The following is a 24,646-nucleotide window of genomic DNA, read 5'->3' as shown; positions in this document are numbered from 1 at the left end:
TGCCTAAATCCAGCTCCACCTCTCTAGATCATTTCGTGAGAGAGCTCCACCCAGCTTCACTCTTATTTTAAGTGGAGCTGAAACTGTTTGGTTGAGCTTCAGATCCAGGAGAAGTGGAGCTGGAGTTAGAGCTGTGACAATATTCTATTTAATTATTTGTCATAGAACCATATGTGTTGCACATTTAATTATTTGCCTAAAAAATGAACTTTCTATTCCCAATAATCTTCCAAAATTATCAACCACCCCTACCGTACCACGGGGACACATGGGACAAATATTCTGGGAACTCCACTCAAAGATATTGCACTGGACTTATTGCTTGTTCGTGGTGAAATTAACAGTCACACCAGAAACTACTGCCCAGGATCGATTTGTCACTAGGCCAAGTTGGATTAACACATTACTCATGTTAAAATCTGGAGATAACGCCGTGAGTGATATCAGGTGAACCCGGCCCAATGCTTGATCACTTGTGTCGTGTTGGTTCAAACAAAGGCTGTAGTACATTTTTTCCCATGGAGCAAAACAATACGGCTAGGCCATATTGTTACACCATCACATCTTGCAGTAGGTTGTTGTCTGTCGGTAAAACATTTTCCTGTCGTTGGTGGCCGTTGTAATATCAGGTGCAAGGGTAAGCATTTCACAAGCAAATGTTTGTGTGTACAGAGATTCAGAGATGATGCTCGCGTAGAGTCACCACCACAACCCACACTTAAGATCACAGTGGCATCAACGATTGTTTGTTCTTCTCAGGTTGATGTCAGTGTGCGGTGTCGACTCGGTGAGGATTGTGTGCACTCAGCTATCACAAAAACTGTAGCTGTATGCCTGTATCTGAAATAGAAACTGATGTCCCCGAGGCCATCCAATCCAGTACTCAAACATCGGTTTTCTGATAATTTCAAAATGGAGCGAGGGCATGTAAAAAAAGTTGCTTGGGGAAAAACCTTCATGTCAGCTAGCATTGTACTATTGTTTTATTGGGTCTACAACACACTCCTTTTTTATATCTGTAGCGAAGCAAGATGAACCTCTTCTTTGCCAACATTATTGTTATGTGAATTCAATTTTTCACTTGCCTTACATAATTACAGGCACAATAAAAACGAGCCCATGTGCATGTTGCACTACTAGAAACGAGGCCCATATCACAACTATATCAATCTATCTTCGCAGACTTTTAGTTGCAGGCGGAACCTGTGGCCACCTGCATATATAGAGCCATTTTGGCCACCTGTGAAAACATTTTTTTTCTAGTAGTGTAGTACATCAAGAAGCCAAGTGCAAATTAAAATTCGTGGTATATATGGTTTTGGTTTAACGGTTCTAGTAGTTATGGTGGTTTTGTCATATAAAAAGTGAGACCATAGTGGAAGAATCAACTCTTGGTCTCTGATATTGAAATGAAAATATGCACAATTTTAATGCAAAGTTTCTGGAGGGGACTAAAAAATTAAGATGCATCAAACCTATATAACATAATTGAAATGTGTTCAAGCTGCACAATGCCAAATGGAAATTTTCCATCCATACCAGTTTAAAGCTCCATAGCTAACCTTTTCCAAAAATCAGCTAATTGCTCTGGTGCTGTGTTAGTATCCTTCCAAAGTTCGTCTAAGTTAACATTTGTATATAGTTCCCACATAGTAATAGTGGTATGTGCTCCTCTCACGCACAACTCTTGAAACAAAATCCTTGGATGACATGGAAGGCAAGATGAAGGAATAAAGCAAGAGAAAGATCACCCTAACTGGTATTGGTGGATTTCATGATCAAAGAGAGCGACACATGCTGGGCGCTTCCGCTTTAATGGGAATGACTTCATCGCAGTTGGAGGTGATCGATGATGAGCGCAATTGCTGAACAGGAGATTCAACTCTCAAGTCTCCTTCCTAGCAGCCAAGAAAACCAATTTCCAGATGCCTCCCTTGCCCATGCTTAAAAAATGAGTGAAAGCCAGTGCTACATAAATGATCGATCTTTGCAGATGGTCAAAACCCATTTTGATAAGTGGTTGAGTGACCCGCCCCCCTCTTGGTGTCTATGGAACTAGAGGTTATCGTAGCTGGACTGCCCAACTATGATAATTTCTATACACATTTTGAATTTGAGTAGGCGTCTATACACATTTATACACCAAGTCACAAGCCACATTATTTTCTTTATTTCTCTATGTACGCACATGTGTGGTGTTAAGGACTCGAACTCAAGACCCATAGTCCACACACATCCATTCTTACCATCACACTATTTTTTAAAACATTACATCTACAAGACTTGAAACGCTTATTTGGTCCTCTAAACGATCTTAAATAAAAAGGTCATTAGTACCAAAGTTGTAGATCTGATCGAGCCCTATAACTTTGATGTTTGAAAGATATATATGATATTTTATAAAAATATATATGAGATCTTGTAATGAATGTTTCGGCCTCTTCTCAAATGAAAAGGTTATCAACTACAAAGTTGTAGGTCTCGTCAAGATCTAAAATTTTATTATAAAGTTAATCTTCATCCAATTTTATATGGAAAAGTTATGTATAGATATGTGTTATTTATTAAAATTTTATTTTCACAAGAAAGTGGCTTAAGCTGCTCGTGGCTCGCCTATGAAAACCAATTTTCAAATGTGCACGCTTAAGCCAACCATTTGTTTTCAACATAGGCATATGACTGAAAACACTCAGAGGCCTTAGTTTACAAATTAAGGTTTAGAGAGAGCAAGTAGTTCGATAGCAAGATAAGTACACACTGTGTATCCAAAGAAACAAAATAGGGACTATTTTCCTACTAAACTAGATGGTACCCCGCGCGTTGCTGCGGAACATTGTGGAATAGCATATTGTAGGATTATGAAATAGCTTTTTTTTAAAGAAAAAAAGAAAAGCATATATGTTGATGGGGATATAATATGCGACATAAGCAATCTAACAGACTCACCTATAAGTTGACAGGGGATTTCTATTGTTTACAGACTAAACGACATGTGCAGGAAGGGAAAAAAAGGAAAATTGTGCAGTTGATTGTAATCATAGATTAAACAAAAAAATGTGTAGACAACACATGGCTAGGTAAAGCCATAATAACTTGAATTGTTCTTGGATAACCAGATGCTAATCGATACAGTGAGTGAGCTTCATGAAACCAAATGGTGCTGTGCTATGCAGTGGTTGTAAACATTGAGAAAACACATACTACTATATTTATATGCTGAACTCAAGTTTACGTACCAGTGAGATCATGTAAGATGAAGCCCTTCAATATTTCCACCAATGTAAGCTTGAAGAGGAAGAGACCGGATTCGGTTTATTCCTTCCATCCAATTGTCTGGTGATGAGCTGAGACCATTCATGTTTTAGTGTTTTACCAGGAAAAAACAACCGTGCACATAGTAGTTTGTGGCGATGGAAGGTTCACGTTACAAAATATGTCAAGTATCAAAGACATAAGAAATTCGCCTACAAAATCTCTAGCTATATGAGTATATATAATAAAACAATGATGGACAGCTTTGCAAATCATACATACATAAGGTTGACACCCCTAAAAGTAACGAATTACTTGATCGATTGCTCCAGAACAGCAAAATACCTTTAATTGGTATGATTCTCTCACCTGCAGTAAAATTGGGCATCAGGATTTACCTTTACCTCCCCCACAACCCCGATAGGTAGCCGAATCAGAATGTACATACACAGAAAAAAGAGAGAAAATGTTAAGAAAATTGCACATGTAAAGGCGTACAGCACATTGTGAAGGAAAGTTTAGAGAAAGCAAGAGGCAATTCTGCAGGAAGGACAGGTGAAGGAGACAAACAAATAAGAAAGTGTATAGCAAGGAAGGAGGATGGGTGGAACAAAAATGGCACCTTGCTGCAGGTCGCCAATGCAACGGAAAAGAGACTGCTGATTCCGGCGTGTGACTATGAAAAATGCAAGGCAATCAACTTTTGTAGACGGGCGTTACCATCGACTAACATTCATATTTCAATGAAGGGCAACGGTGATTTGGCTGTTACGCTACAGCTACAGGAAGTAATTGTTTTCATGGAAAACATGAAAAGCTGCTCGTTGGTGGTTGTCGGCGGTAGGCAGGGAAGACCCAAAGACGAAGCGGACTGAGGCGGAGGCCGTCGATTCCCCTGCCTGTCGCCGGGGAGGGGAAAGGGATGAGACGCGGGGCGTTTCCCTTGGATGCGCCGCAGGGGATCGGGGATTGCTAGGTGGTGCGAGCGGAGCGCAGACGACACGAGAGAAATGCAGGTGGCGGCGTGTGCGCGGTGTGGAACTCTGAACGCGCGCGCTAGGGTTGGGAGGAGATGGGAGGGCGCCAGAGCGGAAGACGGAGAAGAAGCGATGGCTGTGGTGATCGGAGAAAATTTTGGGAGAGGCGGCTGGTGCAAATGCAATGGGCCGTAATGGAAGCGGCGGTTGGGATGGGCCAAATAAATGGACATGTACCAGTATGCTATCTGAGCTTTTGATCTTTTGATCTGACGGTTGCTATTGTTGATAGATGCTCATCTAACGGCTGAAACAATTTAGGTGACGTGGCTGCACCTCATGGCAGCAAATTCATACTAGTGGGGATGATTTGTATAGGTATATAGGATGAGGCCCTTGTTGTAGCATAAAAGTGGGGAATGTCTTGTTAGCTGCCTGAACAGACAACCAGAGGGGAATTCATTGTGAATTGGCATGAGAAATCTCTAGTTCGGTGGAAAGAACTAGCACGAGGAATCTGAAGCATGATACCAGACATTCTGATGCCTCATGTGTAGCAGCTCAAATTTTGAAAGTGTAATCGATTTGCCTTAATTGCTTGGTTGCCATATGGGAGCCCAGCATGGGTCTCTTTACTGGCATGAGGTTATTTTGTATACAATTTCTTTATTTGTTTAAATTAGTAAATTTGGAAAAATTACACATATCCTATCAGAAGGGCATTATCAAAAGTCAAAACCATTGTCAAGAATAGAATTGTATCTTTATATTATTAGTTTATATATAGATATTTGAAATGTGATGGAAGGCACATAATCTTTATTCTGTTCTAAGTATGTTAACATAAATGTTGTTGTTGTTGAAGGTTTACTCTTAAAATGGTTTGTTTTAGTCTTCAGGCTTAATCAACCTTCAATTCAGTCATAAGTCTAATTCGACAACTCTAATAATGTTATTTTTTTGCTTATTCATGTAATGAACTGAAAAGTAATGGTTTTGTAGCTGGAGGGAGAAGATAGGCAGGCACAACGCATTAAATGGTTGGACGTGGCACAACTGGTTCGGCTCATACCTAAGCAGCAGCATGGGTGAGAGGGCCTCAAGACACCAGCTCACCTGGATGACTGCTGGGCCCAACGGTGGAATAGAAAGAGAGGGACCGGTTAGGCTGGAGGTTAAGATAATAGAGGAAGGGAGGGAACCTTGTAATGATTTGACCAAACAAGATATCATATTTGTTTCAGCAATAACATATTCCCAAGCTTGGGTCATAGACTCTTCATAATTATTTTGTTGCTGGAACATGTTCTCATAGCCAAAATTATTTTTCCTTATCGTATTTAACCATTAACTTGTTCATTGTGCAATACTTTGGCATAAAATAACTGTGATAGCTCATATTAGCACCACATAGAGTAAAACAGTTCAATTACATGCATTTTGATGATGGTCCAAACCGTTAATGATATGAATATGAGGCAAAGTTTATTTGATAAAAAAAAATAGGACCTGCATAAAAATAACAGGTGTACTCACCCATGTCAAAGCAGCTTATAGTCTATTTATTTTCCTCATGTTCCTGTATTACCAAGAACGCTTCTTTTCTAGCATCTTTCAATCTATTTTTGCAGTAGAGAAAGGCGGAAGAAAAGGGTGGGACACTTCTGCTTGGGCTAATCGTCGTCCATTGGTCTTGTTACAACTTCACATGCCTTAGCGAGAGATTATGAGTTTATAGGATTGAAGAAGCTCTCTTTAACATCGATTAGGATAGCAAAGATGGTTTAATCCTCCAACCAGGCAGTAGATCCATCTGTCATCTTCTCAAATCTGAATAGACAACTAAATTAGTGGAAATCATGATTGCATACTGAAGAAGTGCAAGTTCCTGCTTTTAAATTTCCATGGAACTTTTTAATATACTGCCGTATAGATGAGGGACTCCTGGATGCCTCCTATACCTAAGGTCGAATGCAACAATGGAAAAACAATACAAAATGGATAGTCGTCCATGAAAATCATGCATGAGAAAAATGAAAAGCTACAAGTAGCATAAGCCAGCACTCTACCCCCATCTATTTTTATTGGCCAGCATTAACTACAGTTTGTACAAAGAGGTTGCACATTCTTTCCCACAGCAAAGGAAAGCCCCACCTAAAACATGGCTTTTAAGGCTTCTGTAGTAAGCTTATATGCTTGAGAAGGTAACAGAACATTAGAAATTCATCCAATCCAATTTGTTTTAATTGTGAATTCAGAATAAATACATGCATGTTTTATTGACTATCATGATATAGGCCATCTTCCAATGTATTATTACACAAAAATTTGTTCTTCTATGTGTAGCTGTACTCACTGGGCTCAACTTTTTGTTCTGTTTTTTGAACCAAAATATGCTGCTGTAGTTGGGAAGTAGCAGGTACATAAGTGCTGAATAGAAATGCCCCTTCAAAAATGTGACATGAGGGCCGTTGAGCAAGCAAGAAATCAATGATATGGTAAACCTTGTACCATCAATGTCACGAGAGGCTTGAAGTCAGTGTACTGAAATTCAGTCAGCAAAGTATCCTTGTTCGAGGCTTGGAGAGAATGAACCCCTAAATAGGATATGTTAGCAAATATGATAGTAGAAAGGGACTAATGCATGTTACACCGCACTAGTAGTGAATGTAGTATGCAGAAAGAATTGAAACTGCCAAAATCACTTTGTTAATACTTTTATGATTTCGAAGAGTTTGACTAAGTTGCATGAATTAATGCACCGGAGGAGGGTGAAATACCGAAGAAAGCAAAGGTATCCCTCATCATGTCTAGAGGCCTCGAACAAAAGAAACAATTGGACAAGAAACTCCGGCTCCTCATGCCCCTAAAGTAACTGGAGACGTCTGGTGAAAACAGGGCAAGAGGGACTATCATACTCAAAGTCACAAAAAGTACCCCATCGAATAGAAGGGGGGCTAGTTGAGATCTAGCAAACGGCACGAAACCTCAAAATAGGTGTACCGCACCTTCCCATCAAGGAAGAAAACCAACTGCTGGAGTGCACACTAACATTGATACATGCCCACATCAAGAGGCATTAAGCAATAAGAAGAAGAAGAAGCATATGAAAATCATCTCCTTGTATATCCATGGATACTCGCATAGAGCCTCATGCAACCAATAGAAGTTGGCAATGAGACCTATTATGGGTAATGTCTCTTTTAGACAACAAAACTCATTAGCAGTCAACCAGGATTTGAATGGAATTAATGAACTAGAAGTTGAAAAGAAGAAATCAACCTGAATGTTGGTAAGCATTGAAGATAGAATCAATGAATGTATTTCAGGAGCTTGGATCGAACACTTGCATAATAGTACATGAAGAAGTACTAGGTCCCGAACCAACACATAAAGAATAGAATAAACTAGAAAATAATTGAAGAAACAAACTCGTTCGTTTTGAATTTATGTTTAATTTGAAATATTTGGCCAAATCCAAATCATACTTACGCTTGCAACTAAAGGCATACGACAGATGGAAGTCTAGTACATCAGTCCAACCAGATATAGAAATGTTCATGGTGCATGGCTTTAGAATAATTAATTACCGCCAAATTGGGACGAAATTCCCAAACACGAGTGTGTTGTAGCAGCACATGAATACTTGGCCAGTTGAACTAAACCGAACTAAGCATCGTTGAATTATTCAAAGTCTAGGTATGGTTTTGAGAGATGGTTACCCACAACAGCAATCGCAGTTTGAAAACTATCTCAACCCCCCACCATTTATGAAACTAAAGCAGTATATGTCATATATATGCAAATGAGTTACTTGAGGAGCAAACTCACTAAGCACATGAACCACAAGCTCTTCTATGTGCATCAATTGCATAGAAGCAACGAACTAAGTAATGCATAAGTCCTGCAGATTTGTCCACTAACTCATTATTGACATCTTTTGAATAGGTGTGTCCAAGAAATCGGAATAATGAGACTTAGAGAAATGCAAAATTTAGGGGGAGAATTTCGCCGACTCATTCTAGAATCTTGATATAGAAATCAAGTACCCAAAATCAATCTAGAATGATTGAACAAAGAATTGGGTGCATTGTACTCTTTTTTCCTTAGATAAGTTTTCCCAGTAGTTTCTTATCCAGGTTTTTAAAGAGGCAATCCGTGCGACATTGCAAGCGTACGCTATGTACTCTTTCTTCAATTTTTTTCCAACTGGGTTTTCTGGAGTTTTGATGAGACATAGATATCACACGGTGAGTACCCAAGGGAGGAGTGTCAAGAAACCTTCCATATATGCAACATGGAAACCTTCTATATATACACTAATTGGGCCCACATCTAAACCTTCCATATGTGCATTATAGCTACATAAAGAGGAGGGGGGCTGCTCATTGTTGGACTTGTGCTTGAGGATGATAGAATGAAGAATGAGAAGAGAGTCCCACCCTATATCTTGTATCTTCACTTTTATAGACATTACACAACCCCTCTGGACTACGGATGTAGCACAGGGGTTGAATAATAGATTGGACTATGACGAGGCATGGCACCACTACCATAGCCTTGGATATGGACAACGGCTGAGAAAGTGGCGCCACATCAGCGAGTGGCTTGCAGAAATTCCACCTCCAACCACGTGGCCGACAGAGACGGCGTCGTCGTCATCATCGTTGTTTCTCCCCGCACCTTCTTTGCCTCAAACCCCGCGCGGAGGGCCAATACCGATTTTGTCACTTTGTCGAGCCCATCCTTGATCTCCGTGATGGCGTTCTGCATGGCCATGGATGAATGACGAAGGCCATGGAGGTCGTCATGATGGCAGCCACGGTGAAAGCTAGGAAAGGATCGCTTGAATCTGATACCAAGATATTGTGTGCGTAGATTGAATTGGGGTGCTCGACGGGAGGGCGAAGGGCGAGGCCTGCAGCCTCCCTGTCCCAGAGCTTGAATGAGGATGGACATAGAAGGGAGGACTAGATATAGATTTAACTTTCTTGATTGATTGATTCTAACTGACTAACAACCCTATCTAACAAAGCCTAACAAACTAACTGAATACTTCAGATGGGCTGAGTTCCGTCCGAAGTCCTGGATAAATTTATTAGACGAGTACATCAGAATTGGTGTCTCTGATTATCCAACTTGTTTTAAAATCAGTGCATACAAAATACCCGAATTATGTAATAGTTGTTTCACCCCTAACATAGGTGAGCAAGTACTGAATGTGCAGTAGGTTGATGCAGATCCTTGGCCTCTTCACCTCTTCAGATAGGTTTTATCTACGGTTCCAAGAGGATATTATACGAACTGCCAATAAAGCTCAACAGTTTGTTGTAAAGTTCAACTTGAAAGTTTTTGAAATAGATGGGACAATTGACAAGATAGATAAGTTTCAGCACACATACAGATTACAGAGACAGTTTTCAGGGATTGTACGGTGACAGTTTCCAGGGATTACTGCCAACAGTCTGCAGATCAGCATACGATCGTGTTGATAGTCTGTCTACTCAATCAGCTGGTCTCCATTGATGGAGCGGGTGTAGTTTGTGCCTGCCTCTTCTTCTCCAGAAGCTCCTGTGCTTCTTTCACGAGGGAAGCGAGAATGTTGGCAGGATTCGTGCTTTCGGTACGATCGCTGCTAGAGAAAATCATGAAGCCCTCCAGTTCCAACATCTTTTCTGAAGCTTTTAACAGAGAATGCATCAAGCTCTCCAGGTCTGCTCCGACTTTGGCTCCATTGAGATTTATCAATGATATGATCATCCTGGTAGTAATCTTCAGCATTCTCAGGCAATTGGCTGTTGCTTGTTCACTGTTTCCTTCTACCATCTCCTTGAGCTTTCCGGCGAAGCTAAATGCAGTGCCTCCTCCTGGGGCAATTTTATCAGTCAGTTCAGCCAAATCTTTATCATCATTGACCAATCTTTGAAATATTGCCTCACTAAGTGACAGTAAAGCTGCATAAAGTTTCATATCCACAGTTTGCTCTTTAACCTTTTCATCTTGCTCTTTAACTTTTTCATTTTCCTCTTTAACCTTTTCGTTTTCCTCTTTAACCTTTTCATGTTGACAAGCAACGGGATCTTGACTTTCAATGTCAGCTTTTTGTGCCGAGAAATTAACTCCCTCTGTTCCTTTTTCTGTCATTCCTGGTTGCTTTTCTTTATGCGTCCATGACACAAGAAAATTTCTCCGAGCACCTGAAACGAACAGCAAGATATATATATATATATATATTGTTACAGACATTGCTCTTATTAGTTAATCAACATGAAACAAACTAAATAATATATTCATTTATTCGATATTGATCACCTTTGGCAACACATCTTTCATGGCTTCCGTCAGATTGTTGAGATAGCCATCTTGCTCGGTGTATCGAATGTACAGATGCTCCAGGATTTCAGCTGCACATATTCTGTATCCTCTGTTGCTATTTACATCCAAGAGCATTGCGGTGAGGTCCTTGAGAGTGCTGTCACTTGCTTTCAAGATGATGGTGGCGTCGCTCTTGCTTCGTTCGGACAGCATTGCCAATGCTTCACCTGCCATTTGTCTCATAAAGGCGTCCTTCTCTTCGTCGGTATAGATGAGTAGAAGTAGCTTGGTGAATTTCCTTCTGCTCTCGACGCTCATGCTCGAAGCCTCGTCCACCACCTTGTTCTTCGCCGCCATGGGAAGCTGCGTGACGATGTTAATGGCGAGAATATAGAGCCTCTTCTCGTTGCATCCGTCGCAGTTGAGGATCCTCTCCATGGTGCCGATGGCGTCCTTGTCGTTCAGCACCTGGGAACGCAGCTTGTCGCCGGTCTCGCCGGGGGCGGTGACGAGCCGGCACATGAGCTGCAGCGAGCAGGCGACGATGTCGTTCCACGCTTCGTGGTCGATGCGGTGGAGCAGGTCGGCGCTGACGGGCGCCATGGCCATGGAGAGCAGCTGCCGTCCCTGGGTGCTGTTGATGATGATCCGCCGGTTGTGCTCCGCGGCGGCTAGCTTGTGGAGGATGACGAGGCCCTGCACCATGAGCTTCTTGTAGTGATCGGAGGACTGGGCGCTGTCGTCGTCGTCGTCGTCGTTGTCGTCGTCTTGCTGCTGGTTTCTCGGGGTGGTGGTGGTCACGTCGAGCAGCGAGTATATGCAGTTATGCACCGGATCCCTTGCGGGAACCTGGCGAGCGTGATCTCGCCGGCGAGGTGCGCCACGATCCTAGCGGCGTGCTCCCGAACGCCCCGGTCGCGGGTGCCCGTGCACCGAAGCGTCTGCAGCAGCTTCTCCATCAGCTCGGTGGACGACCCGACGAGCTGCCTGATGAGCTCGTGCTGCTCCCGCAGCCAGGCCTGCGACAGCAGCTTGTCGAGGATCCTAGCCCCCGAGGAGTAGTCGCCGGACGACAGCGATGACGACGACGACTCCTTCATCATCGTCACGGCGAACGTGACGATGTTCCTCCCTCTCACCGACGACGGGTCCTTCTCGCATCCGTTCCTCGTCTGCCGCATGTAGTCCACCACCGACGCGCGCCCGCCGTCATCCTCCTCCTCCCCCTCGCCGCCGAAGCTGTAAACTCCGGCGACCAAGTTAGCCAGCCGCCTCCCGAGGAGGCGCGAGGTGAAGTAGTAGAAGAAGAGGGCGCCCTGGATGAGCGCCAGCGAGTAGAGCACGTTGAGCGCCGGCGCAAGGTTGGCCGCCTCCTCGCCGGCGCCGTAGTCGCGCTGCAGCAAGCGCCACAGCGAGAGGCCGGCGGTGACGAGGAGGCCGAACAGGTAGAACACCGCGAGAGGGGAGAGGATCACCACCAGCACCACCAGCTGGAGAACCAGCAAAACGCGCGCCAGCATTAGCCGTACCCCTTCCATCCTGCAGAAGGAGCCTTTCTCCACCTTCACTAGCATCGCTGATATGGTACCAACCAGGCCGAAGAAGGATTTCCGAAAGTAGGTCAGCTTTTCGTTCAGGAAAACATCGAACACCCTGTGGACATATAGTATATTGCAGACGAATGTAATAAGGAGGCCGAAAATTTGACAATTTTTTTCACTTTGAAAACTTATTTCGAAACACTGCGTTAGAAAACTTCAATAAAAAGGGACCGCGAGCTTAGCGCCAGCCCTGTTGGTGCTGATGTCATACGGGTCCGTGCCAATCTCCTTGGCGCTGACCCCCGCAGACTATAACACCTCGAATTCCATGCAATCGACAAAACTATTTTAACACAAACTCTACTATGTCAAAAAACTAGATTCTCTGAGCGTAGCTACGTTTGCGTGCCAAAGATCTCAATTAAATCACCCTTTGTAAACTATTTGTAAACTATTAAGCATGCCCTATTTTTTGGTCCGTTAATAACTATTTTAATAAAAGGAGTGAATTACATATTGGACCACTAATATTTATCTTGGTTGCACATTGGACTAGAGGTAAATCTATATTTTCACATTGGGCCTGCTAACTGTACAATAGTTGCACATTGAACCGGTGTTCGTCTCCAACTCTCTTCTCCATTGAGTTGTATTGTACCCAATCTGTAAAGGTGCACCTGCCATCTAGCTGAAGGTCGCTACCATAGATGACCAAGGCTCTGGGAGACCAGGACCTTGAGTGAGCTGCCGCTGGCCGGTGATCAAGCCCCTGCCCTACGCTGCATCGAGCTCGACCTTGCACTGGAGCTGCATTGAGCGTTGCCCCGCACTCGAGCTCACCATCGGCGGTGAGCAGACCATCAAGATCGTGCCACCAATCTAGCTTGACCTCCTCCAATCCCTACCTGTGCATTGGAGCTCAAGTTTGAGCTCGACCTTCGTCAGCTCAGGCCACTCGGTCGATCTCGCCCGCACCCGTCCCTGCATCAAGCTCAACCCTCCTGGTCCTGCAATCTCTCAAGCTAAACCTCCATCCAACAAGCTGCTTCAGGGGAGAAGTTGATGATGAGTAGCTATGATTAGGTTGAGTATCTGTTAATTGTTGGCCACCAGTGTTCGAGAGAGATAAGGGTTACGGACATTGACTGACATATGGGCCACTAGTGTTAAGTGAATTTTTGGTAATAATACCTAGCCCAAAGTGAAAAGTTATGCTACCACCTAGTCCATCATGCAACGAAGGTAATAAAAACTGATCCATTATGAAACTTACTCTAATAAAAACCCAAATGCCAAGGTCTCATCAAGTTTGTCCTTGAAGCCTCATCCTGATCAATGCGCCCCCCCACCAAATATCTCCTATTCAAATTTCAAATTTTCAAATCCAAACCTCCTTGAATTTTCCATTTTTTTTCTATCCTTTTGTTCTTCAATTTATACTGAAGATCAAGACCTTTTCTCAAAAATATTCTAAATCCCAGTCAAAAGCCTCTTGAATGAAATCCAAAACTTTTTGTGAGCTCAAATATCAAATTTTGATTCAAATCACAATTTAAATCATTCAACTACCCTTCATATATATTCTCTCGAAATTATGAAGTGCTAATGTTCCCTACAGAGCCGTCCCCTCCTTTCCTTCTTCGGCCCAGCTTGATCCCTCACACCGCCACCGCCCCACGGCCACAGGCCAGCCCAGGAGCGCACATCGTACCCCCGCACACACCCGCTCACCCATGTCAGCATGAACGTCCGCCGCACAGCCAATCCCATGGGCCCACTAGCCAGCCGCACTAATCCGCGCCACGCACCCCTCCATTCTTACTTGTCGCCTAGCACCACCTTATGGCTATGAACCTGTGGACCCTCTCCTCTTCTCTTCCCCCAGCGTGCTCACTAGCTGGCCTCCCCATGCTAGCTGGAAGAGCTCAAGCTCAAGTCAACGAGAGTGGTGCCGCCTTCTCTTATGCTCCCTCTCCTTCGATAAGCCCCATTTAGCCTCTTTTCTTCCTTTTCCTCTCTCTCTCTGTGTGCACCGCTTCCACCCGAACCATAGCCCACCCACCTCTGCCACCTCTTTGGTTGCCGCCAGTGACATTACGTCGCACGGTTGGAGTAGACCGTCACTGATGTCTACACCTGCCATTTGTCACCGTTGTCCACCCCCATCCACATCTAAGCCCGCATAAGGACTCCCTACTCCCACTTATTCTCATGGTGGTCGCCACTGCTCGCGGACCGCCGTCATTCGTCGGCAAAACTTGGACTGCCGCCCCATCGTCAGATCCCACTAACACCGCTCATCCATGCTAATCCCTCCTCGTACCTCATTGACATGTGGGCTAGAGACCATTTAAAGATGATTTCAAATAAAGTGTCGATGACACTAGGCCCCACCTCCGTAACCTCCCTCCCCCATGCTGCAGCATCTCTCCGCTTGAGCTGGTGAGGCCGACCCACTAAGCCTGATCCACATTGCAAAGTCCATTATGCCTCCCTCCTCTTTGGGCCGAGCCCATTACCCCCTTCCGTATACGTAAGTCCACATTACCTCCCTCCCTCTCTCCCTATCATTGACATGTGGACCCCACATGCCAGTCTGACAAAAAGAATATTCTTGAGAATACTCTTTTCCAAAATTCATTAATCTTTTCCAAAAATTCCAGAAAATCAATATCTTTTTATCCATATCTCCGCTTGACCCCGTTCAAGTCTCCAAATTTTTGTAAAAAATGAGATCTACCAATGGCACTATTAGTTGGTAAGTATAGTATTTTCTTTGTAGGATTTTGTGTTATTTTCTCCATCTTGCATGCAGTCTTCGATGATGGAAATTATTTTTGGAGCGGGTTCTCGAGATTTTGAAGATGAAGATAGAGGCAAGTCACCCTTGACCATATATGGTCCCCATTTTACAAAATGTTTTATTTGCAAATTACATTACTAGTGTGCACACTAAATTGACTGGCCTTGGTTTTTGTGACAAACCGATGGACCTACCTGATAGTTGCATCAATCCTATAGGTTGATTGATACCAGTACGCCTTGTCACTCCACCCCATGGTACCTCGGTAACTGTGCTCTCGGTCATATTGCCGATGGTCCCACTCACAAAAGCATTGCTTGTCGACATGTAAAACTAGATTGCAAACCTTTAAAATCCCAACACGTGGTGTTGCAATGTTTGTGAAAATAGAAGTTATTTTCGAAAACACACGATGCAAAGCGGCCTTATTGTAGGCAATCCTCTATATTTGCATATAAGGACCGATTCCTTGTGGAATTACACTGATCATAAATACAGTACGATCACATGAGTGGTATAGGACATGGCTGGCTATGTAATTAGCCAGAACAATATACCTCATTTGCCAATAGGTGAGAAATGTCGGGATGTGCAGTGAGGTGACATCCCCGAATTCTGGAGAAGGGTGAGGATGCAGAAGGTTTGCATACTACTTGTTTGAGAGTGGATTGACTATCGTGCATGAGGTATCACTAGAATTGTTTTGGAAAGGCCTTGTCATGAACCTTCCCTATCGACAGGTGTGGGAAGTAAGCTTGAGTCATGTGGGTAAAGCGTGCACCTCTGTAGGATGAAACTGTTCGGACAATTGCGCCCATGGTCATGGGTGTATGTGCAATGGTTCCTCTTGTGTAGATTTCTTTGCCTATGCTTTGTAAAAATGGATTGTGGGAATGAGAACCATTTACTAGAATCAGCCAGAGGAGAGAAGAGATAAGAGTTGCCTGATGGTAGGCTATGAGCCATTTTCTTTGGTTAGACAACCGGTAGAGCAATAGACTTCACTAGTAATTTCAATCAACTAAACCTTGCTTCGTCTGCTTTAGTTGTTGCAAATCAATTCGTGAATAGGGTTGAAGCGAAAGCCTCTTTACAGTCATGTTATAAAAGCAACCCACGCTTAGTGTTTTAAAAAAATGTATTTTGAAGAAAGATTTATGAAATAAACCCAACCCTCCTTGGAAGCTTGCATACTCACATTTTTCATGACTTGCTGGGTACATACGAACTCAATCTTTAGGGCCCCTTTGATTTGTAGGAAAAATGCAGGAATTTTGGAGGATTTCAATCCTATGAAAAAAAATCCTATGAAGGCCTTTGAAACAAAGGATTGAATCCTATCCAATCCTTTAAAATTCCTATGGAATGGGTAATCCTATGCACATTTTGGAGGAAAGTTAGCAAGAGGTCTAACCTCTTGGAACATTTCCTCTGAGTCTATCTCTCTCATCTGATTCCTGCGTTTTTCCTGTGGTCCAATCAAACGGCCATTCCTGTATTTTTCCTATGTTTTGTAATCCTCTGTTTTACAATTGTATTCCTGTCAGAATCATGTGTTTTTCCTATTCCTCTGTTTTTTCATTCCTACAATTCAAAGGGGCCCTTATTTTCCTCTCCCTAGAAAGAAGTGAAGTTGAAGAGTTGGGTTTCATATCTAATCCCAACCAGTTGCTTGTAATTGGGTTCTAGCTACACTAAGTTCCGTTGCTACTTCTCTGTTTACTGTTTACTTTTTCGGAGTTATTCTGAAGGTGTGACCTACTATATGATATCAACTATTTATATTATATGATGTACCTCAATTAACCACATGTACTAGCATGTTGTTCCTGGGACTAGTACCGGCATCGCGCAGTTCACGTTCATTTTCTGCTGCATACTTTCTTTGGTGTCACTGTAGATGGTGCTAGAGCAAGGAGTGACAGAGTTGTGGTGATACAGACGCGCTAAGACAAGGTGGCAGTTGGATAAACTTGAGAGGCAAAGGTTGGGACAGGGAAAGTGAGGTGTGCCGGTGACCATGGTGATGTCTCCTCATCAATGCCAGATGAAGCATGTATGTAGCAAGAACTTATTTTTTGGGGTTCAAAACCATCAACCATCATCCGTGTCGGGTTTTGTCAAACCAGCACTGATAAGAGGGTACTAATGTGCTCTTTTGTGGTGGTGCCAGTGTTTTGAGCTGTGCAAGGTTTGACAACAGCGAGAGCAGCAGGAAAACATTTTTGGGTTGCAAGCGGTAAACTACATTAGGGTTGTAGATGTGACGAGTGAAGATGGAAGGTCAACGTCGTGTGTAGTTCAGTGATCTCTGTTCAGGAGGAGGGGTTGGGAACTCATCCTCCCCGACACACGAAACAGAGCGATGGATTAACGCATGCACTACTGGAGAAACCATCCTTGGTCGGTTGCCAAAAACCACAATAGTCCCGATTGCTTAAAAATCCGAGACTAAAGAATATTTTTAGTCCTGGTTTAAAAGCACAATGGGACTATGTGATCTTTAGTCCCAGTTGATTCCATGTCAAGCCGTGTCACGGTGACCAGGATCTTTAGTCCCGGTTAGTAACACCAATTACTAACCGGGAATAAAAATCAAAATGCAGTATATAATCATCCATAGCACTTATCCTCTTCTCCCGTCCACACAAACTCCTCTCTCTATATTTCTTTTTTCCTTATCTCTTTCCTTCGCTGAGAGCTGAGCCTTATTGGCTAGGAGCGAGCGCTGGAGAAGGAGTGCTGGAGCGGGAAGACCGGGCGGCGCAGGGCGCGGTAGAGGGCCGGTCGTCCGGGCGACGGGCAGCAGCCTGCGTGACGACACGGAGGGCAGCGCGGAGGGGAGGCGGGAGGTGGCAGCGGCCGGCGCGGACGGGAGGAGGGGAGGCGGTAGCGGCCGGCCGGCGCCTCTGCTGGAGAGGAGGCGGGAGGCGGCAGCAGCATTTTTTTAAAGAATTTGTGATTCATTGCATGATCCTGCGATGTATTTTATTTATGTGTGATGTGAATAAGTGATGTATTTGTGATGAAATTTTTAGAACTTATGATGTAATTTTTTTAGGAATTTGTGATGTATTTGGAGATGATCGATTTGAGGATTTGGAGATGATCCTTTTGTTCTGTGATCTGTGATAACTTAGGATGTACTTGGAGATGATCGATTTGAGGATTTGGAATTTCAGGATTTAGGGATGATTTGAGGATGGAGTGAAATCAATATTTAATGTTAAAAACAATGAAAAAGGAAAAAAAGAGCAAATGGATCTGGCATGGCTCCATTTTAGTCCTGGTTAGTGTTACCAACCGGGACTATAAAATAAATTTTTACTCCAGTTATTTCACCCGGGACTAAAGATGAGCATCTTTAATTCTGGATTCGTAGTCCCGGTTGCATAATCAGGACTATAGGGGGTTACCAACCGGGAGTAAAGCTATCCAGTAGTGATGATTAATTAAGTATTACCTACATTTTATTTGAAAATATATTAATATAATTTTTAAAGCAACTTTTCTAAAGATATGTGTGAAAACACATAATTTAGAATGCGTGCACATGAAAAACTTGAGAGTAAAATTTAGAAGAGAGGAAGAAAGAACAGATCCTAAAGAATTTTGGGCCCTATTTAGTTCCAAAGTTTTTTTCTAAACTTTCAACTTTCTATCACATTAAACCTTTTATACACACACAATTTTTCTATCACATCGTACTAATTTCAACCAAACTTCCAAACTTCAGTGTGAACTAAACACAGTCCTGTAGCCAGTCAACCACGCCCATTACTTCATCTTTATTATTCTGTCCCTCCCTGTCTCTCTTTGACGTCACAGCTGTCCTGGAATCTCTGACATCAGTGCTGTCATCATGGAAATTATTGGAGCAGATCATTGATCAGCTATCTGGACAAGGAGGAGCAAAACATCTATCGCCATTCGCCAACGGTGTACATGTTCCTCAATCAGCACTATTTTCGCGCTGATTTTATTATTGACTCCCGTCAAGCAATTAACCTGTGCTCTTTCTAATTACTGACAACGTGTTTCTATAGGACTGCTAGTGTTAATTCCTATGTAATTCCTTTGCATCACAAATTCTTATATATTCCGGATAAAACTACATGAACATCAGAAATGATGCGGAGGAGTGAGTCAAGGAGCTTTTTTTCGAAGTTCCAAGCTCCAAAAGCCTTTTCTCCTTTCTCAAATTTATTACCAGAAACAAAAAAAAAAGGAGACAACGAATTAATAAGCAGCAAATGAAGCTTGAGGAGCAAGTTAAATATAGATCACTAACCCAGTTGTTTGTGCGAGGGTGATGACGGTGAGACTCCAGAAGTCCTTCTTCTCGAGCATGGAGACGAAGCCACCGAGGAGGATGACGGTAGTCCACAAAACCACCAGGAAGCCCATCCCTCTGATGGCCATGGACAAGTACCCCATAAATAGGGCATAACTATTGATCATCACCACTTCCACCCATTGAGAGTCATCATCGACATTGTCAGCCATTGTGCATCACTTCTTTGTCTTTCCCAGGAGATCAGTGAGGTCTCCTTTTGCAACATAAACGGTATGCCGGCTGATATATAAGCTACTGCTGTCCTAATATAGTAGAAAAAAACAGACCGAGCCGGCGGTTAAACTAATATAGTAGAAAAAACCAGACCGAACCGGCAGTTAAACTAGAACCAAAGCCTGGCGCAGTACGGTTTGTAGAAAATTCCGTTCATGCATGTGAACTAGTGGATGGTTCTCTAGCGAAATGTTGCAAAAGTGGGGATTTGAACCCATGACCTCATGCATGGCATGATGACATACGGTAAGCCTACCGTGCGTTTCCACGTAACCAGCAGTGCAAGTGAAATTTACTAGATATCAAAGGGTGAAGTATTATATTTCGCACTGTTAAAATTAATTAAGGTGAAAGAATAATTATGCCATCTAACTGGTGAACTGGTGGACCGGTGAACCGACGACCTATTGAAATTTCGGTTCGAAATTTCAGAAATTTCCCCACCGGCAAGCAAAAATCTCATCCAAAATTTTCATCTTTTTCCAATTTCCTGTGAATTTGATAAAACTTTATTTAAATTCGTTATATTTTAAAATAAATTCGGCCATCAATTTTCAGATGTTTCAGAAATTTCAGTTCTACCCTCGCCCGAAAAAACATAATTTCGAGATCGCTAACCCTGCACAAGGTTAATCCCCGATCCGACTTTTTTCGCTATGATCCAAAAGTAGGTAGACGTTAATTGTCGATGCACAGGAAATGTACTAGTCCGCCCACTGGCTAGCCGACGATGAAGAAGTCGGTAGATCTTTGATGGACTCCAGAAACATCTGGTCCATCATGTGAAGTTTTCAATTCTACTGATCTCTAATTTATAGTTTCTGTTTTAGGGCATATTCATATTATAGTTAAAATAAATCTTACTCCCTCCGTCTCACGATATAAGGGATTTTGAGTTTTTCTTATAACGTTTGACCACTCGTTTTATTCAAATTTTTTTATAAATATAAAAAACGAAAAGTTGTGCTTAAAATACTGTAGATAATAAAGTAAGTCACAAATAAAATAAATAATAATTTCAAAAATTTTTTAAATAAGACGAATGGTCAAACGTTGCAAGCAAAAACTCAAAATCCCTTATATTATGGGACGGAGGGAGTATCAAATTTTGGCAGTAACAAAATTTTGGTAAGATGATAATATTATTAAAATTTTGGTAGGATTTCTTATGTATTTACCAATTTTGGCAACAAGCTAAACGTAGATATTTTTTTAGCAACTTTACCAAAAATAATATGGTTAAAAATGACATCAAAAGTGAATAGGCCCTTAATGTATATTGGCAAGATCTTGACTCGGAGCAATTGGCAGATCGCAGAAGGTGACCCACTATTTCATATAAATGTACTAAGGTGCAGACTGCAGACCAAATGTGTGACACAATAGATGTAGTGAATTCTCAGTTAAATAGGATGAAACCACTGTTCAACGATGAAATTTCTGCGCAAAACATAGGTATTACTGTCCTGTGGTGATATTGTTACAGTATTGATTTCATACATGCACAACCTGTGACGATCCATGGACCTGAAGATGAAACAAGATTTGGAAAAGCAGTTTCGTGCACGTAAAAAAATCACTCTACACTGAATTAGGACCTGTTTGTTTCGGCTTAATATTATTGTAATGTAGATTGTTGTGCCAGATTACTGTAAGCTGAATTATAATAAGCCAACATTTATTCTGAATAAGTTATAAGCTGCTTGTTTCTCTGGATTATAAGCTATTTGTTAGCTGTTAGCAACCCAATAATCTAAAAAAAAGAACATTTAGAGTAGATTACTAGATTAAAGTAATCTGGCTTATAGATTATAATAATCCATCATAATAGGCTATCTGCTTGTTTCAGTTTATTCCTAATAATTAAAATTATAATAATCCTAATCTAAATCAAACAAGGCCTTATTCTATTTTGTTTCCGATGTGTTGTCATATGATTTCACACGTCCTAACAAAAAAAAATTGCGTTAGATAAAGCTTGTAGCCATATGTGTGGTACTGACTAGTAGCAAAACAATTAATATGCTTGTGCTTAATGGAAGTAACATAATCCTCCACCTGAACAATTGCTCAACCTTAATTAGTTTCCAATTTCTACCCTTCTAGCCGTGTTCATACAAGATCTGCCATTGTAAATTTTATAATGAATACGTGCATACATCTTCTTGGCAAAGGCAAAATTCTATTCATTTGTTACTTCATGTCCCTGTTGGTGATTTGCCCTAAAGAAAATCATAAAGACGATTGTATCACATACTATGTTTACATATTTATCCAACATTGTTCTTTGAAATAGATAACTCATTATTGGTTAATGAATATGTGATTCTTTCATGAGACTCTTTGCGTTGTATGTTGCTATTTCTAAAGGATCCCTGATGAAATATTGTTGGCGGCTGGCATGAGGCCCTTTGACTAAATCTGCCGAAACCCGTGGCGAAGGCTATGGAGCAAGAACGGCTTGAGGCGAAGGGTCGTACGAGTGCCTTCCCAGGACAGAGGCGTCTCAGGCGAAGGGTGCAAGGCGAAGACTATCTGTCGAAGGAAGACGACTTCGCCATGGCAAGTTCGGCCCTGCGAGGGCCGAGGAAGCCTTTCCGGCCCATCAAGTCTAAGGGCTACAGGGCCGGTGATCGCCAGACGGCCCATCAGGGGCCCATGAGCCCCTATAACACTATTTACCCCTGTAAATGTCCCTTTCGTAAGGGTAATCATGTAAATTCCCCTGTACAACCTAAACCCTAGTAGTAAGAACCTGTAATGGGGCTATAAATAGCCCCCTAGGGCCATGTAATGGGGGATCCCCGAAGAGGAAGTTCAAAATTCAATACACTTCGTTTCCTTCCAACCACTGTTGAGTAACCACGTCCTTCGACGTATGCAGTTGTCATTTCGACAATAGCTGGCACCGACCGTGGGGACCTCCGAGCGAAACCACTGAGAGCGAATGCCACCGAAAAAAAGGATCGTGAAGGAGAAGGTTGCCAGGCGGAAGGAAAGCGACGCCGGACCGGACATGGCCGCCGAGGAAGGAGCAGAGCCTTCGGCGCCTGTGGCCGAAGATGGAGGACAAGCGCCATCACAACCGTCTTCGGCCCCTGCAACCTCCGTGCAAGGGCCGAACGCGGCCGACGTGGCGAAGGCGGCTGCGGTGGCAAGGGCACTCCAGACCAGGGCGGAGATCCTTTCGACAAGCCAACTGGTGGTGCCCCAAGCTGCTCCATCGCAGCCGGCAGCGGCCCCAACTGCGCTCGCCGTTGTGCAGGCCCAAGTTAGCCCTGACCCCGAAGCACAAGCCGAAGCCGACATGAAAGCCATGCGGCAGAACATGACACGGCTCCAAGACATGCTTCGCCAAATGCAAGAACAACAACAAGCATACGAGGCGGCAAGGCGGACCAAGGCCATGTCGGCTCCAATCCTTCAGTATTCGGCAGGTTATGTCCCATCTCAAGTCCATCCGCAAGTGACGACCCAGCCCTTTCTGCCACAAGCCGCACAGGCGCTGATGTACTTCACCGGTCAGCAATCGGCCGCAGCAGTGCATTCGGCCCCTCACGTGCAACTGCAAGCTCAACCAGTTGCTACCCAAGTACACCATCAACCACCTGGCCAAGTGCCACAGATAGTGGCGGAAGGGGCTTCGGCTCTGCAGGCGCAACTCCAAGCTTTCCTTCAGCAACTCAACCAACCCCACTGCATTTCAAGTACAACCCTATCGGCCCACCCGGAGGGGAATACAAGTCAAGGTGCGTCTAATTGGTTGCCACCGATTCAGCCGGGCTTGGGAGTTTCGCCATAGAATGAAGGACCGCGGTTCGATTTCGTCAATGCTGCTCAGGCACCAACCGTTCGGTAGCAAGCTCCAACTCCAGGCTTCGGAACAAACCAAGCACCAATCCAAGCTGCCACGACGTAGTCGCAGCCAATTTCTGACCCATCCATGGCGGCTCAACAAGTACCTCCAGTTGGAGCCGGGCAGTCGAATGCCATGGCACAACCTCACGCACAAGCTGCGATTTTGCCCTTCGCCACACCGTACCCGCAGCAAAGTGCAGTAAACAGGCGGGAGGCGAAAAGGGGCTACCGCTGAGTGGGGGAATCAAGACTCGTCCAATACCACCGCAGTTCAAGTTCCCACCCATCCCGCGCTATTCAGGCGAAACTGACCCGAAGGAGTTCCTCTCCATCTACGAGTCAGCGATCGAAGCGGCTCATGGTGACGAAAATACCAAAGCAAAGGTAATACATCTCGCTTTAAACAGCATCGCCCGCTCTTGGTATTTCAATTTACCAGCCAATAGCATTTACTCATGGGAGCAATTGCACGATGTTTTTGTCCTTAACTTTCGAGGCACCTACGAGGAGCCCAAGACGCAGCAACACCTCCTCGGCATTCGCCAAAGGCCGGGGGAGTCGATAAGGGAGTACATGCGTGGCTTCTCGCAAGCCCGGTGCCAAGTTCAAGACATAACCGAGGCGTCGGTTATAAACGCCGCTTCGGCCGGTCTGCTCGAGGCTGAACTCACAAGAAAAATCGCCAACAAGGAGCCACAGACGCTCGAGCACCTACTTCGCATCATTGACGGATTCGCAAGGGGTGAGGAGGATTCCAAGCGACGGTAAGCTATACAAGCTGAGTACGACAAAGCCTCCGTCGCCGCTGCTCAAGCTCAAGCACAAGTTCAAGTTGCCGAACCACCTCCCCTCTTCGTTCGCCAGTCTCAGCTGGCGATCCAAGGACTGCCGCCAAGGCAAGGCCAAGCCCCCATAACTTGGAGAAAGTTCAAAACAGACCGTGCGAGCAAAGCTGTGATGGCGGTCGAAGAAGTGCAAGCCCTCTGCAAGGAGTTCGATACCTAGCAAGCGAGCAACTATCAGCAGCCAGCCCGCAAGAAGGTCCGAAAAGACCTCTACTGCGCCTTTCACGGACGCTCTTCGCACACCACGGAGCAATGCCGAAACATTAGGCAACGTGGCAACGCGCAAGACCCAAGGCCGCAGCAGGGAACAACTGTCGAAACACCCCGCGAAGTAGTTCAGGAGCAAACACCCCCAGCCAAACAACACCAAGATGTACAGCGAAGGGTAATCCAAGTGATTACAAGGGCTGATCCGCCAAGCCAGTTGTCCAAACGGCAGAAGAAGATGCAGATCCGTATGGTCCACAGCCTCACTTCGGCGGGTG

The 24,646-nt window shown here is 43.8% G+C and overlaps 1 long non-coding RNA gene and 1 pseudogene across 1 annotated transcript; both read right to left on the bottom strand.

Moving 5' to 3' along the window:
• Positions 1 to 1,282: 1,282 nt before the first annotated feature.
• LOC127757891 (uncharacterized) lies at positions 1,283 to 3,856 on the bottom strand. Its single transcript, XR_008013548.1, has 3 exons — positions 3,598 to 3,856; positions 3,237 to 3,344; positions 1,283 to 1,943 (listed from the first exon to the last, which is right to left on the bottom strand). It is a non-coding gene; the product is annotated as an uncharacterized LOC127757891 (long non-coding RNA).
• A 5,457-nt stretch (positions 3,857 to 9,313) lies between these two features.
• Positions 9,314 to 19,449, bottom strand: LOC127756649 (uncharacterized; annotated as a pseudogene).
• Between the last annotated feature and the right edge of the window lie 5,197 nt (positions 19,450 to 24,646).

Source organism: Oryza glaberrima, chromosome 12 (genome assembly GCF_000147395.1).
Source record: "Oryza glaberrima chromosome 12, OglaRS2, whole genome shotgun sequence".
NCBI lineage: Eukaryota > Viridiplantae > Streptophyta > Magnoliopsida > Poales > Poaceae > Oryza > Oryza glaberrima.
The sequence above is the reverse complement of the archived record's forward strand: the minus strand, read 5'-3'. Positions and strand labels throughout refer to the sequence as shown.